This window comes from Thalassophryne amazonica, chromosome 3 (genome assembly GCF_902500255.1).
Source record: "Thalassophryne amazonica chromosome 3, fThaAma1.1, whole genome shotgun sequence".
In the NCBI taxonomy this organism is placed as follows: Eukaryota; Metazoa; Chordata; class Actinopteri; order Batrachoidiformes; family Batrachoididae; genus Thalassophryne; species Thalassophryne amazonica.
Genome location: NC_047105.1, coordinates 99,211,657 through 99,225,701, shown reverse-complemented (window position 1 = coordinate 99,225,701; position 14,045 = coordinate 99,211,657). Strand labels below are relative to the sequence as shown.

General features: G+C 41.1%; 1 protein-coding gene across 2 annotated transcripts in view; it reads right to left on the bottom strand.

Annotated features, from left to right (window-relative positions):
* The window catches only part of slc25a26 (solute carrier family 25 member 26), a 259,040-nt gene that overhangs the window by 93,408 nt on the left and 151,587 nt on the right, over positions 1 to 14,045 (bottom strand). The window lies entirely within an intron of this gene.

Genomic DNA, 14,045 nt, shown 5'->3' with positions numbered 1-14,045 from the left:
CTCCGATTTTCTAGCATGAAATGGATGACCGTCTCCAACTCCTCCAGGATGGTAACAGGTCTATTGTGGGTTACTCCCCAGCCAGACTGGAACATACGTTTTGCCCAGTGAACTAACACAGTGCAGACAGAGAACCTTGTTCAAAAACACAAGAGGTATTGAAAGTGGTCATACCTGGAGCTGAACTCCAGTTTTTAGTCCTCTACCACTGACCCGCCAGCATGTTTTAATATAAGAGTGTGTTCACCCCACTGAAGAACATCAGATCTGTCTGAATGAACATGGCTCACAATATGCTAAACTGTTATGAAAGTGTAACACAAAGGTCAATTTTTCAAGTTACATGTTTTTATTGCAAACTAGTTTGAAATTGTAGTACACATATATTTCTTTCATAAACCACAAAGCTCAAGATAACTCATTAACTATTAACTTTAAAATTTCACTTTTCAATTATGGAAAAGTGAAATTAATAAGAGTATGGACCCTTGCGGATGTTATTTTTGACGGACAATTCTCAGGTTGTTTTCACCTTGTTATAATTTCTTAATACGTGTATCTTTTATACAAATTGACAATGTATATAGGAGAATACATATTTCAAAGTAGAATGCCCATCTAAGTGTAAATGTTAGCTATAGTTTATGCGACTTTTAACCATCTATATCTCCCACTTGGTTTTGACAATTTCAATTTCAATTATTTTCATTTATATAGCGCCAAATCACAACAGAGTTGCCTCAAAGCGCTTCACACAGGTAAGGTCTAACCTTACCAACCTCCAGAGCAACAGTGTTAAGGGAAAAACTCCCTCTGAGGAAGAAACCTCAAGCAGACCAGACTCAAAGGGGTGACCCTCTGCTTGGGCCATGCTACAAAACATAAATTACAGAACAATTCACAGAACAATTCACGAACGAATATACAAGAAATGCTATTGGCGCACAGGACAGGAGGATCGCCTACACGAACACAACTCCCATCTCTGGATGGAGCTGCACCTTAAACAGAGAGAAAAAACAGAATCAGGAATCAGAAAGACAAGAAATAGTATAATTGTCAGCATTAAACAACAAGAAAAACAGAGAAATACTAAAGGTGATCACCGGCCACTAGCCCTAAACTTCACTAAAAAACCCAGAATTTAGGTAAAGTTGAGGCCGCGGCCCACTCCAATTACTAATAAAATGAATTAAAAGAGTAAAAAGCGTAAAACAAAACTGTACCAGTATGCTAGCCATATGAAAGGGAAAATAAGTGCGTCTTAAGTCTGGACTTGAAAGTTTCCACAGAATCTGACTGTTTTATTGACGCAGGGAGATCATTCCACAGAACAGGGGCACGATAAGAGAAAGCTCTGTAACCCGCAGACTTCTTATTCACCTTAGGGACACAAAGTAGTCCTGCACCCTGAGAACGTAAAGCCCAGGCCGGTACGTAAGGTTTAATTAGGTCAGCTAGGTAGGAGGGTGCCAGTCCATGAATAATTTTATAGGTTAGTAGCAGAAACCTTAAAATCTGATCTCACTGGGACAGGAAGGCAGTAAAGGGATGCCAAAATGGGTGTAATGTGGTCGAACTTTCTGCTTCGTGTCAAAAGTCTGGCTGCAGCATTTTGAACCAGTTGGAGACCCCTAATGCTAGACTGCGGTAACCAGAAAATAGAACACTGCAGTAGGTCCAATCTAGAAGAGATAAATGCATGGATCAGGGTCTCAGCATCAGCCATAGACAGGATGGGCCTGAATCTTTGCTATATTTCACAGGTGGAAGAAAGCAGTCCTAGTAATATTTCTAATGTGGAGGCCAAGAACAACGAAGGATCAAAAATTACCCCAAGGTTCCTCACTTTGTCAGTGTGATGTATGACACACGAGCCGAGGCTGAGCGTTAACTGGTCAAATTGATGCCGATGTCCTCACTGGACCAAGAACCATCATTTCAGTCTTATCAGAGTTTAAAAAGTAGGAAGTTTCTAGACATCCAACTTCTCACTGCTGCAAGGCAATCTTCTAAGGATTTTATGTGAATGAGATTACAGCAGTTATTGGTATGTATAACTGAGTATCATCTGCATAGCAGTGAAAGGTAATCCCAAAACGCCGCAATATGTGCCCAAGGGGTGTAATATAAGGGAGAAAAGCAGGGGGCCTAAGACAGACCCTGTGGAACCCCAAATTTCCTGTCACTAAGGTTAGAGGTAGTGTTACTGTACAAAACACAGTGAGAACGACTGGTCAAGTATTACATCAACCATGCAAGGGCACTCCCAGTAATCCCAAAAATGATTTTCCAGCCTATCAAGTAGAATATGATGATCCACTGTATCAAATGCAGCACTGAGATCTAACAGCAACAGACAGACGGCGGTAACATCCACAAGAGACATTTTTAATTAATTTTTTTGTACTTAAAATTGACTCATGGGCCTTTTATTTACTATTAATTTTTCATTTCATGGGTTTTCTACTGACTAACGCACAATGCAATTGCCTTGAGGTTGGTTCGAAAAAAATATGACCTGGTTGAAAAAGTGAGGTCCAATCGTGTTATAAAATGTGATGAAAAAAAGTGGATTTTCCAAACTTCTTTTCAATTTTTCTTTATTTTATGAGCAATGAAATGCACTCAAATTATGCATACTATATATACATTAGTTACATTAGTGTTAACAATAACAAACATTTCTATTCAACAATCCATATTTAATAAACACATTCATGAAGTACCTCAGGTGTAATATAACGGTTTAGCATATTGTGAGCCACATACAAACTCATCAGTAATAGTGTTTGTAAGCTGTACAGTTTCACATTTATTGTCCTGCATTAGATTTCCTGCTTGCTTAAGTCAAGAATTTCTTCTCTGTGTGCAGTGTTTATCATTTTGGACTAAATCCAGTAAACCGAATTCAAATCTAAATTTGAAAGTTTTGTGAGTATAATTTAATGCAGAACTTAGAACATGACATAGATGACAATTGTACATTTTTTCCCACGGCGCAGTCAGTGAGTGTGTTCAGTGGTGTTGAATGCATTGTTTTGTCTGCTGCTTCCTGGTCAGTGTTTCGTCAACTTTGTCTCGGTTTTTGTCCATTTTATCATGGATTTCAGTGTTTTCCCTCGTTCCAGCTTAAACACTTAAAGGAATCATGCTGTTCATGTGCAGTCAACTATACACTTAACAATTATTTGAACTGTACCAACAGGAGACTATAAAATGGCCGAGTCTGGTTTTTTTCTCACAATTGCCTGTTTATTGCTGTCTGCATATTTGACAGAACATTCTTAAACCTAAAAGAAAACTGAAATAATACCCTAATCATTCTTTATACAGTGTGTAGTTTTTCTTTTTCTCACCTATTCAACAGGGCGCCAATAAACTACGATCACCCGCGATCCTAAGTGCAGACCTGGCAACTGGCTGGCTTATAAAGTGCATATCTCACCCCCCCCCCCCCCAAAAAAATGAGAAAAAAAGAGAATCAGTCTTGTTTAAGGAAATGCAGATATTTTTTCTGCTTTTCAGGTTGTTGATGCGACATATTTTCCAATGTGCGCTCTCTGACTGCTGGTGGGACTATGTTCACCTATGTGTGTGTGTGTGGAACTCCTCTATGGATGATACAGAGAGCAGAGGAGAGTCGTAAATGCATGAAAATGTAGAGACAGAAATGACATGGCGCCATATAAATAAGATAAATCATATGTTACATAAGGAAGGTAACCTTAATTGACCTATGTTGTGATCCAGAGCTGCACAGAAAATAAAATTAAACTAAATTAACTTGACATTCAAGAAGCGGGGAGGTGTCGTTGTGGGGAGAGAGAAGTGGGGCACCCCACTACACGAGCAAAGCGACATGGAAGCAGCACAAGCATACTCATGATACAGGGAGTCCCAAACAGGGAGTGCCAAAATTTGAATCCACAGTGAAAAAAAGAAATGTCAAATGTTGAACACTTCCTGGATTGACAATAAAGGAGATCTCGTGGGATCATGTGAGAATTCAGTGTCAAGTTGACACTGAAACAGGAAGTGCCAAATTTTGAGTTCACAGTGAAGCAGAAAGTGATCAAATTTTGATCACTTCCTGGAGCTACAGCAGAGGATATTAACCTATTTTTCATTATGTTGTTTTGTGCTGGTATATATTAATCCTCTGTAAGGTTTTTGTGTAACATTTTGTTTGTCTCAATAAAAAAAAAAAAAGGAAAAAAGAAAATTTAAAAAAGAGAAAGAGGAGACCTTGTGTGAATAGAGGAGATGTCGCAGGAATTCAATGGAAAGTCGACACTGAAACCGGAAATGCAAAATTTTCAGTTGACACTGAAACTGGAAATGTCAAATGTTGAAGACTCCCTGGACCAACAGTACAGGACATTAACCTGTTTCCCATTGTTGCTGTGGCATGTTAATCTCTGTAGTCTCTTTAGCCATGCAAATGCTCCTCAGAACCATTTACTGAAAAAACGTCTGAAGGATGTAAATGAGATGGTGAGGGCTTTCTAGGCATGTGAAGGAAAATGCTTAAAATGGAAGGGGGTAAAGCCCCTTTCACATTGGCGTATTTGTCGAGCTGCGTACGGTGGCGTACCGTCTACGCCAAGTTGAGCAGCTCTCCGCCCACTTTTAGCAGCTCTACGTGGAGTTTTTGCTCCCTACGCAGCAGTATGTTGAGGCCTACAAGCGTAGGATGGAAGAAAATTAAACATGTTTAATTTTCTTTGGCATAGAGCGCTGGACACAGTTTTAAGCAGGTCTGCGCAGTACAGCGTTAGTGCATGCAAGTCTGTGCAACACGGCGCTCCTGTACACAACCAAAAACTGAGTGTGCTCAGAACAGGGAATCGAACCTCAACTCAGAAATCCAGAAACACAACAGAAACAGGTCACTCGCTCCTTCTCTCTCTCTCTCCCACTATCTCTCTCTCTCTCTCTGATCAAACAATAAGCGCTGTGACTTTAAAATAAAAGCGCACTCGCTGCATGTCGATGCGATCATCAGATGACCTGATCAATCAGGTCTGATCAAATCAGCGGACCTGATAGGAGCAACTGGACCTTTAAGACTTTAGAGTCACAGCGCTTCATTCACAGCAGCCTTTACCACAACCAGACTCAGCAGCATCTGTACACAATGAAAATGATCCACCAAGACAAAAAATAATAATAAAAAAAATAATAATAATGTTAACACGCGAGTGTGCACACATTAAAAAACGAACACACACAACTGCAAGCAGATCTACGAACATGGAAAAAGGCTGAGTATGCGCGCATATAGGGCATACTTAAATGAAACACAATGCCGCAATACGCAGCTCTACGAATACGCCAGTGTGAAAGGGGCATAAGAGGGCCATAGTTGGTGGATCTGGGAGGCAAAGTTGAATGTTTTTAGCCACGCTAAAGCTGCGCTGACACTTGCATGACTTTGTTGCACGCACTTGCACGCATATCGTGATGATCCCACACGCTTTGTTCCCAGCTGCTCTGCGCTGGACGGTGCGTATATAACATAATTATTTCGTAGCAGATTAATCATTTTCTCTTCAAGTTGTCTGTTGAAAACGGCTCAAATCACTTCCTGAATCACAGAGGACTGCTCCAGCAGTGCCGTTCGTATGCACACTGAATGGGCTGGAGAAAAAATTTGAAGCTGTCTAACAAGGTATCTGTCATGTTTACATTGTCATGGCTTGGTAATCCGCTTGGTAAAACAGCTGCATGTTTTACCAAGCAGCTGTTTTTATATATATATATATATATATATATATATATATATATATATATATATATATATATATATATATATATATGTGTGTGTGTGTGTGTACATACAGATAGATAAATATATATTATTAAGCCTGGGTCCCACAAAATAATAAGCCATGAATAATGAGCCACGCATGGGTGTGTCAGTGATTATTCAAAGAATGACCCACATTTTCATCTATCACGTATCCGCTATGAAGGTGCCTATATGTGCCTCTCTGTATCCCGCATGTGCCACGTAACAGCCTTGAGTGAGCCACGACCGACCAGTCATTAGAGCCTCGAATGGCTCACATCAGCCACACTAAGCCACGTAGTGCCATGATAGCGCCATGATAATGCAATGATGGTGCATGTTTAGGCATGGGTTTGGTCCAAACCTCCAGCCCTCCCACACCTGTTCCTTTAAAGTGTGGGTTTTCAATTCACAGAATCAGAGCATTTATAGATGACACATTTTTTAAATGCAGTCCAAAAATAGACGCTCCAGTACAGTCCCATGGTTTTGCGCTGTGCGCCAGGTTGCTGTCCACCTGTAATGCACCAGACCAGCAAGAACTGAACCAAGGGTTCCTGGACAGCCACCTCTCTGCTCCTCACTGGCTCCGTGGGTCACTGGCTTTATTTCTTCTGCAGCTTTAAACACACACCCCATGATCTCACTTTTAACTTTATATTTGTCGGTTTATTTCTGCAAAATCGCTCTTTTGTGCGCGCTGCTGTTCTCCATTCATGGATAGCCGCCTCTGTGCTCCTTCTCACTGACAAGATACTAAACAAGATATTAAATCAACTATAGGCATACTGCAGCTAGGAACTGTTTTATCAAGCTATAAAAACATTAAAAATAGTTACCTTAAACTGTTTAAAATACATTCCACATGGAGCAGGAAAGAGTGGAAAAAAAGCGTCCAGATGAAACAGTCCTCTGTGATTCCAGAAGCGATTAGAGGTGTTTTCAGCATCCAAGGTCTAGCAGAAAATGATTAATCCGCTGCAAAATAATTATTTTATATACAGCGTCCAGCGCACAGAGCAGGTGGAATTGTGTATGCAAGAGGGCAGCCGCTCCAAAAATAGCCTCTCAGGCCCTGCGTAGGTGCCAGGCACATGGATAATGGGCTTTTAGCAGGCTCGTAAGCACCACGCAAATGCCTCTAAAACCTCATACACAAACTGCCCCATGCTGTTGTTGCTAAATTTTAAACATCGTAAAATTAGCGCCACGCTCATAGAGGACCCTTGTTAACTGAAGATAATGGCTCTAAGAGCCACTCAGAGCCACTATTCTCCCACGATAGTAGAAGAAACCCTCTCGTAGCAAAGAAAACATGCTGCATGGCTCAGTATTCGTCCTTCATTATTCGGTGGGACCCAGGCTTTAGACTGAATTGGACTCCTGAATGCGGCAGGGGTTGTCCGGGAGCAGCGTTAGGGGCTTTGTGCACAGATACAGTTGTATGTAAAACTTTGGGCACCCTGATGATTTCCATGATTTTCTTTAATAAATCACTGGTTGTTTGGATTTACAGAAAGTGTGCAATAATTCTTCATTCGAGAGTTGTTTAGAGGCTGCCATGTTGCCACTCATTAGAAGATGGAAAGAGGGGAAACATTTGCAAATGGCCACCTTAAATACCCTTTCTCATGATTGGATTCATCTGTGTAAGGAGGTCAGATTTATTCAAAAGAGACAATGGAACAAAAGAATTTTTTAAATCTGTTACTCTTATACATGACAGTCCATTACCATTTCCCTGATGGCATGATGTTTTAATTATGCTATTAGTTATGCTGTTTAACTGTATATTACATTATGGGTAACGTGCAATATGCTGGTGAATTTACCATAGGCATGCAAGCAGTGTACTGTTTGTTGAATTTATTGATTTTTTTGAGACAGAAATGTTTGCGGCGCATTTGAAGTCCAAGACAAATTTCCCCTTGGGGACAATAAAGTGTATCGTATCGTATATTATAACAGCCAAGTGGACTCTGTGTGCATGGGTGTGTATGGCTTTGATCAAGCAAAAACCAGGGAGAGCTGACATTTGCAGTTTGGTATGCTTATGTAATTTGGGTCAAGGATGAACACTGCGAAAACGGAAAGTTGATAGGCCAAATATTTATTGAGAAATTAACAATTTTATCTAACAATGGACATTGCGCTGCAATGTACAGTAGTGTTCAGAATAATAGTAGTGCCATGTGACGAAAGAGATTAATCCAGGTTTTCAGTATATTTCTTATTGTTACATGGGAAAGAAGGTACCAGTAGATTCAGTAGATTCTCACAAATCCAACAAGTCCAAGCATTCATGATATGCACACTCTTAAGGCTATGAAATTGGGCTATTAGTAAAAAAAAAAAAGTAGAAAAGAGGCTGTTCACAATAATCGTAGTATGGCATTCAGTCAGTGAGTTTGTCAATTTTGTGGAACAAACAGGTGTGAATCAGGTGTCCCCTATTTAAGGATGAAGCCAGCACCTGTTGAACATGCTTTTCTCTTTGAAAGCCTGAGGAAAATGGGACGTTCAAGACATTGTTCAGAAGAACAGCGTAGTTTGATTAAAAAGTTGATTGGAGAGGGGAAAACTTATACGCAGGTGCAAAAAATGATAGGCTGTTCATCTACAGTGATCTCCAATGCTTTAAAATGGACAAAAAAAAACAAACGCGTGGAAGAAAACAGAAAACAACCATCAAAATGGATAGAAGAATAACCAGAATGGCAAAGGCTCACCCATTGATCAGCTCCAGGATGATCAAAGACAGTCTGGAGTTACCTGTAAGTGCTGTGACAGTTAGAAGACGCCTGTGTGAAGCTAATTTATTTGCAAGAATCCGCCGCAAAGTCCCTCTGTTAAATAAAAGACATGTGCAGAAGAGGTTACAATTTGCCAAAGAACACATCAACTGGCCTAAAGAGAAATGGAGGAATATTTTGTAGACTGATGAGAGTAAAATTGTTCTTTTTGGGTCCAAGGGCCGCAGACAGTTTGTGAGACGACCCCCAAACTCTGAATTCAAGCCACAGTTCACAGTGAAGACAGTGAAGCATGGTGGTGCAAGCATCATGATATGGGCATGTTTCTCCTACTATGGTGTTGGGCCTATATATCGCATACCAGGTATCATGGATCAGTTTGGATATGTCAAAATACTTGAAGAGGTCATGTTGCCTTATGCTGAAGAGGACATGCCCTTGAAATGGGTGTTTCAACAAGACAATGACCCCAAGCACACTAGTAAATGAGCAAAATCTTGGTTCCAAACCAACAAAATTATTGCCTCGCAGATGTGAAGAAATCATGAAAAACTGTGGTTATACAACTAAATACTAGTTTAGTGATTCACAGGATTGCTAAAAAAGCAGTTTGAACATAATAGTTTTGAGTTTGTAGCGTCAACAGCAGATGCTACTATTATTGTGAACACCCCCTTTTCTACTTTTTTTTTTTTTACTAATAGCCCTTTACTAATAGCCTTATGAGTGTGTATATCATGAATGCTTGGACTTGTTGGATTTGTGAGAATCTACTGAATCTACTGGTACCTTGTTTCCCATGTAACAAGAAGAAATATACTCAAAACCTGGATTAATCTTTTCAGTCACATAGCACTACTATAATTCTGAACACTACTGCACCATGGGAGTTTGGGATTTTGAGGTTTTAAATGTTATTGCGGTTCATGTTAGTTTAACAGTGTTGTTCATGCTACTGATTTATTGTGTTTTTGTAGTTCACTTGGTTAAAGCCCTGGTCCCACCAAATAATGGCGGATGAATAATGAGCCACGTAGCATTTTTTTTTTTGGTATGAGTCCAGTTATTCAACAATCGTGGGAGAATAGTGGCCCTGAGAGGCTCTTAGAGGCAGAATATTCAGCTAACAAGGCTCATCTCTGAGCGTGGCACTAATTTCAAGAAGTTCAAAATTTAGCAACAACAGCGGGGACAGTTTGTGTACGAGGTAGGAAAAACAAGGATATTAGAGGCATGTTTGTAGTGAGGACGAGGCTGTTAAAAGTCCATTATCCAAGCGTCTGGTGGCTACGAGGACAGGACAGGCTATTTTGGCTCAGACCTCTTTCGCACTACAATCCCACAGGCTTTGCGTGCTGGACGCTGTATGCAAAATAATTATTTTGTAGTGGATTAATTATTTTCTGTCAGAGTTTGGCAGTTGAAAACACTTCTGATCACTTCTGGAATCACAGAGGATCGTTTCATCTGGACCCTTTTTTCCCCACTCTTTTTCCGTGTGTTGAGGTGGAGAACGTATTTGGAACAGCTTACGGGGTAAATATTTGTAATGTTTATATTGTAATAGCTTGGTAAAACAGTTGAATGTTCATTCCTTCTTTATAAGCAGCTGTAAAAATATGTTTATGATAAATTTAACATCTTGTTATAATGGATCAGATGAGCTCCGCTGTGTGCATGCACTGACACTGACTCGCACTCAAGATGAGCATTTATGTAAAACGCGAGGGTGCAAAAGAGTGATGTTGCAGACAATGTAATGGACGAACACAAAGTTAAAAGCTGTATCACCAGTGTCAAAATGAAGATGAGCATTTACGCAGAACGTGAGCGCACAAAAGAGCGATTTTGGAGACAATGACGGATGAACACAACGTTAAAAGTTGGCTCACCGGTGAGCCGCGGCCGAAATAAAGCCAACAAGAAGAAGTGCATTTAATGACTCTGGACCACAGGTGAACTGCAGCCTGGTGGACGGATATGCACACAGGCTGGACTGTGCAGGCGTGTCTTTTTTGGACTGAGTTTAAAAAATGTGACAACATCTTGAATGGATGCTGTGAACTGAAAACCCACACTTTAAAGGGACAAAGTGTGGGAAGGCTGGAGGTTTGGACCAAACCCATGCCTAAATGGGCACCAATGTCACTGACCCATGATCCATCATTGAACCCTCATTGATCCATGTGTGGCTTGACGTGAATCATGTGCGGCAACACGAGCCACTTGAGGCTGGACGGGGCTTAAATGACAGGTCAGTCTTGGCTGATTAGAGGCTGATACCTGGCACATGTGAGGTACAGAGAGGCACATAGAGGTGCGCCTTAGTAGTGAATACGTAATAGCTTAAAAGTTGGATCATTCTTCAAATAATCGCTGACACACCCATGCATGGCTCATTATTCATGGTTTATTATTTGGTGGGACTGAGGCTTTAGTCAGTTTAGTTAAGTGTCATGTTGGTACCATGAGTGAAATGTGTAGTGCTTTTAATGTCTTCTGCCACTGTCTCTATCAAATTAAAAGCACCTCCTTACAGCAGATTGCAGAAGAGACCAGAAGCTGTGCATGCATCTCAACTGTTTATTAATTGGAGAAGTTAATTTTCGGTGAAAACAGGATGTCTCTTGCCTTTATGGGCAATTTACTCGTACTTGTGTGTAACGAATTCTACGACATACCCAGTGACTTGGAAATGTTTGTCTATCCTCTGACTAATCTGAATAGAACTGTCTGTAAAAGTGATGAGTTGCACAACCCCAATTCCAATGAAGCTGGGACGTTGCGTAAAATGTAAATAAAAGCAGAATACAATGATTTGCAAATCCTCTTTAACCTATATTCAACTGAATACACCACAAAGACAAGATATTTAATGCTCAAACTGACAGACCTTTTGTTTTTGTGCAAATATTTGCTCACTGTTCATGTTTTGTGAGACCAGGGTTCACGTTTAGGGACATACAGTGGGGAAAATAAGTATTTGATCCCCTGTCAGTTTTGCAGGTTTTACCACCTACAAAGAATGGAGAGGTCTGTAATTTTTATCGTAGGTACACTTCAACTGTGAGAGACAGAATCTAAAAAAAAACCCAGAAAATCACACTGTATGATTTTTAAATAATTCATTTGCATTTTGTTGCATAAAATAAGTATTTGATCCCCTAGAAAAACAGAGCTTAACAAATGGTACAGAAACATTTGTCTGCCATTACAGAGATCAGACATTTCCTGTAGTTCTTGACCACGTTTTCACACACTGCAACACGGATTTTGGTCCACTCCTCCATACAGATTTCTCCAAATCTTTCAGGTTTGGAGTTTCAGCTCCCTCCAAAGATTTTCTATTGAGTTTAGGTCTGGAGACTAGCCAGGCCATTCCAGGACCTTGAAATGCTTCTTACGGAGCCCCTCCTTAGTTGCCCTGGCTGTGTGTTTGGGGTCATTGTCATGCTGGAAGACCGAGCAATGACCCGTCTTCAATGCTCTTACTGAGGGAAGGAGGCTGTTTGCTAAAATTTTGCAATACATGACCCCATCCATCCTGCCTTCAATACGGTGCAGTCGCCCTGTCCACTTTGCAGAAGAGCACCCCCAGAGTATGATGTTTCCACCCCCATGCTTCACGGTTGGGATGGTTTTCTTGGGGTTGTTCTCATCCTCTAAACATGGTAAGTAGAGTTGATTCCAAAAAGCTCTATTCTGGTCTCATCTGACCTTCTCCCATGCCTCCTCTGGATCATCCAGATGGTCACTGGTGACTTCAAACGGGCCTGGACATGTGCTGGCTTGAGCAGGGGGACCTTGCTGCCCTGCAGGATTTTAAACCATGACAGCATCATGTGTTACTAATGTAATCTTGGTGACGGTGGTCCCAGCTGTCTTCAGGTCATTGACCAGGTCCTCTTGTGTAGTTCTGAGCTTTCTCAGAATCATCCTTACCCCACAAAGCGAGATCTTGCATGGAATCCCAGACCAAGGGAGATTGACAGTCATCTTGTGTTTCTTCCACTTTCTAATAAATAATCATAACAGTTGTTGTCTTCAACCAAGCTGCTTGCCTGTTGTCCTGTAGTCCATCCCAGCCTTGTGCAGGTCTACAGTTTTGTCCCTGGTGTCCTTAGACAGCTCTTTGGTCTTGGATATGGTGGACAGGATGGAGTGTGATTGACTGAGTGTGTGAACAGGTGTCTTTTATACAGTTAACAAGTTCAAACAGGTGCAATTAATACAGGTAAAGAGTGCAGAATAAGAGGGCTTCTTAAAGAAAAATTAACAGGTCTGTGAGAGCAAGAATTCTTGCTGGTTGGTAGGGGATCAAATACTTATTTTATGCAACAAAATGCAAATTAATTATTTAAAAATCATACAATGTGATTTTATGGATTTTTCTTTAAGATTCTGTCTCTCACAGTTGAAGTGTACCTACGATAAAAATTACAGACCTCTCCATTCTTTGTAGGTGGGAAAACCTGCAAAACTGACAGGGGGTCAAATACTTATTTTCCCCACTCTGTTTTTTCAGTATTCACATTTTGCAATTAATGGTTTGTGGACCATTCACGATTTGCAGCTGATTCACATCTTGGGGGTTAACAAAGCACAAACCAAGCATGAAGTCAAAGGAGCTGTCTGCAGACCTCTGAGACAGGATTGCGTCAAGACACAAATCTGGGGAAGGGTACAGAAACATTTCTGCTGCTTTGATGGTCCCAATGGGCACAGTGGCTTCCATCATCCATAAATGGAAGACATTTGGCTCCACCAGAACTCTTCCTAGAGCTGGATGCCCGTCTAAACTGAGCAATCAGGGGGAAGGGCCTTAGTCAGGGAGGTGAGCAAGAACCCAAAGGTCACTCTGTCTGAGCCCCAGCATTCCTCTGTGGAGAAACATCCAGAAGGATAATGACCTCTGCAGCAATCCACCAATCAAGGATACATGGTAGCGTGGCCAGACAAAAGCACTCCTTAGTAAAAGACACAAAAAGAGTAGTCTACTTTTTGGGAAATGCCCAGCTCTCCACAATTTCTCTTATACTCACTCGACTGGTAAGCCACTGAAAGCCGAGATAGGCATGTCCCAACTTGTCCTCTAACACTCCAAAACGGAGGTGTTCTTTGTCTCCCTCCATCAGCGAATCCGTCGTGACGCGCGAAGGCTCCGCGTGGCTTTCTATGACAAAATCTCTTGTTAAAAGTGAAATCTGCTGGAAAATGGCTGATGTCCAGCTCTTGTGATAACCAGAGAAATTGCACACGATGGTTCCGGATTCATACAGCCATCCGTTTTAGAAATGAAATGGTCGTTTCAGCCTGTCAATCGCGGCTCGGAGCGCGGCGTGCCGTGCGCCATTGTGGGCCGTCCTTAAAGCGGTAGTAACACTCCTTAATCTCTGTGAAGCCCATAAAATTTTCACCGAAAGCCATGTGAATTTTCCGAATGGTTTCCAGCTGCCTGTCTCTAACAGTTTCTGAAAAAATTCTGATGGAACAAAGCC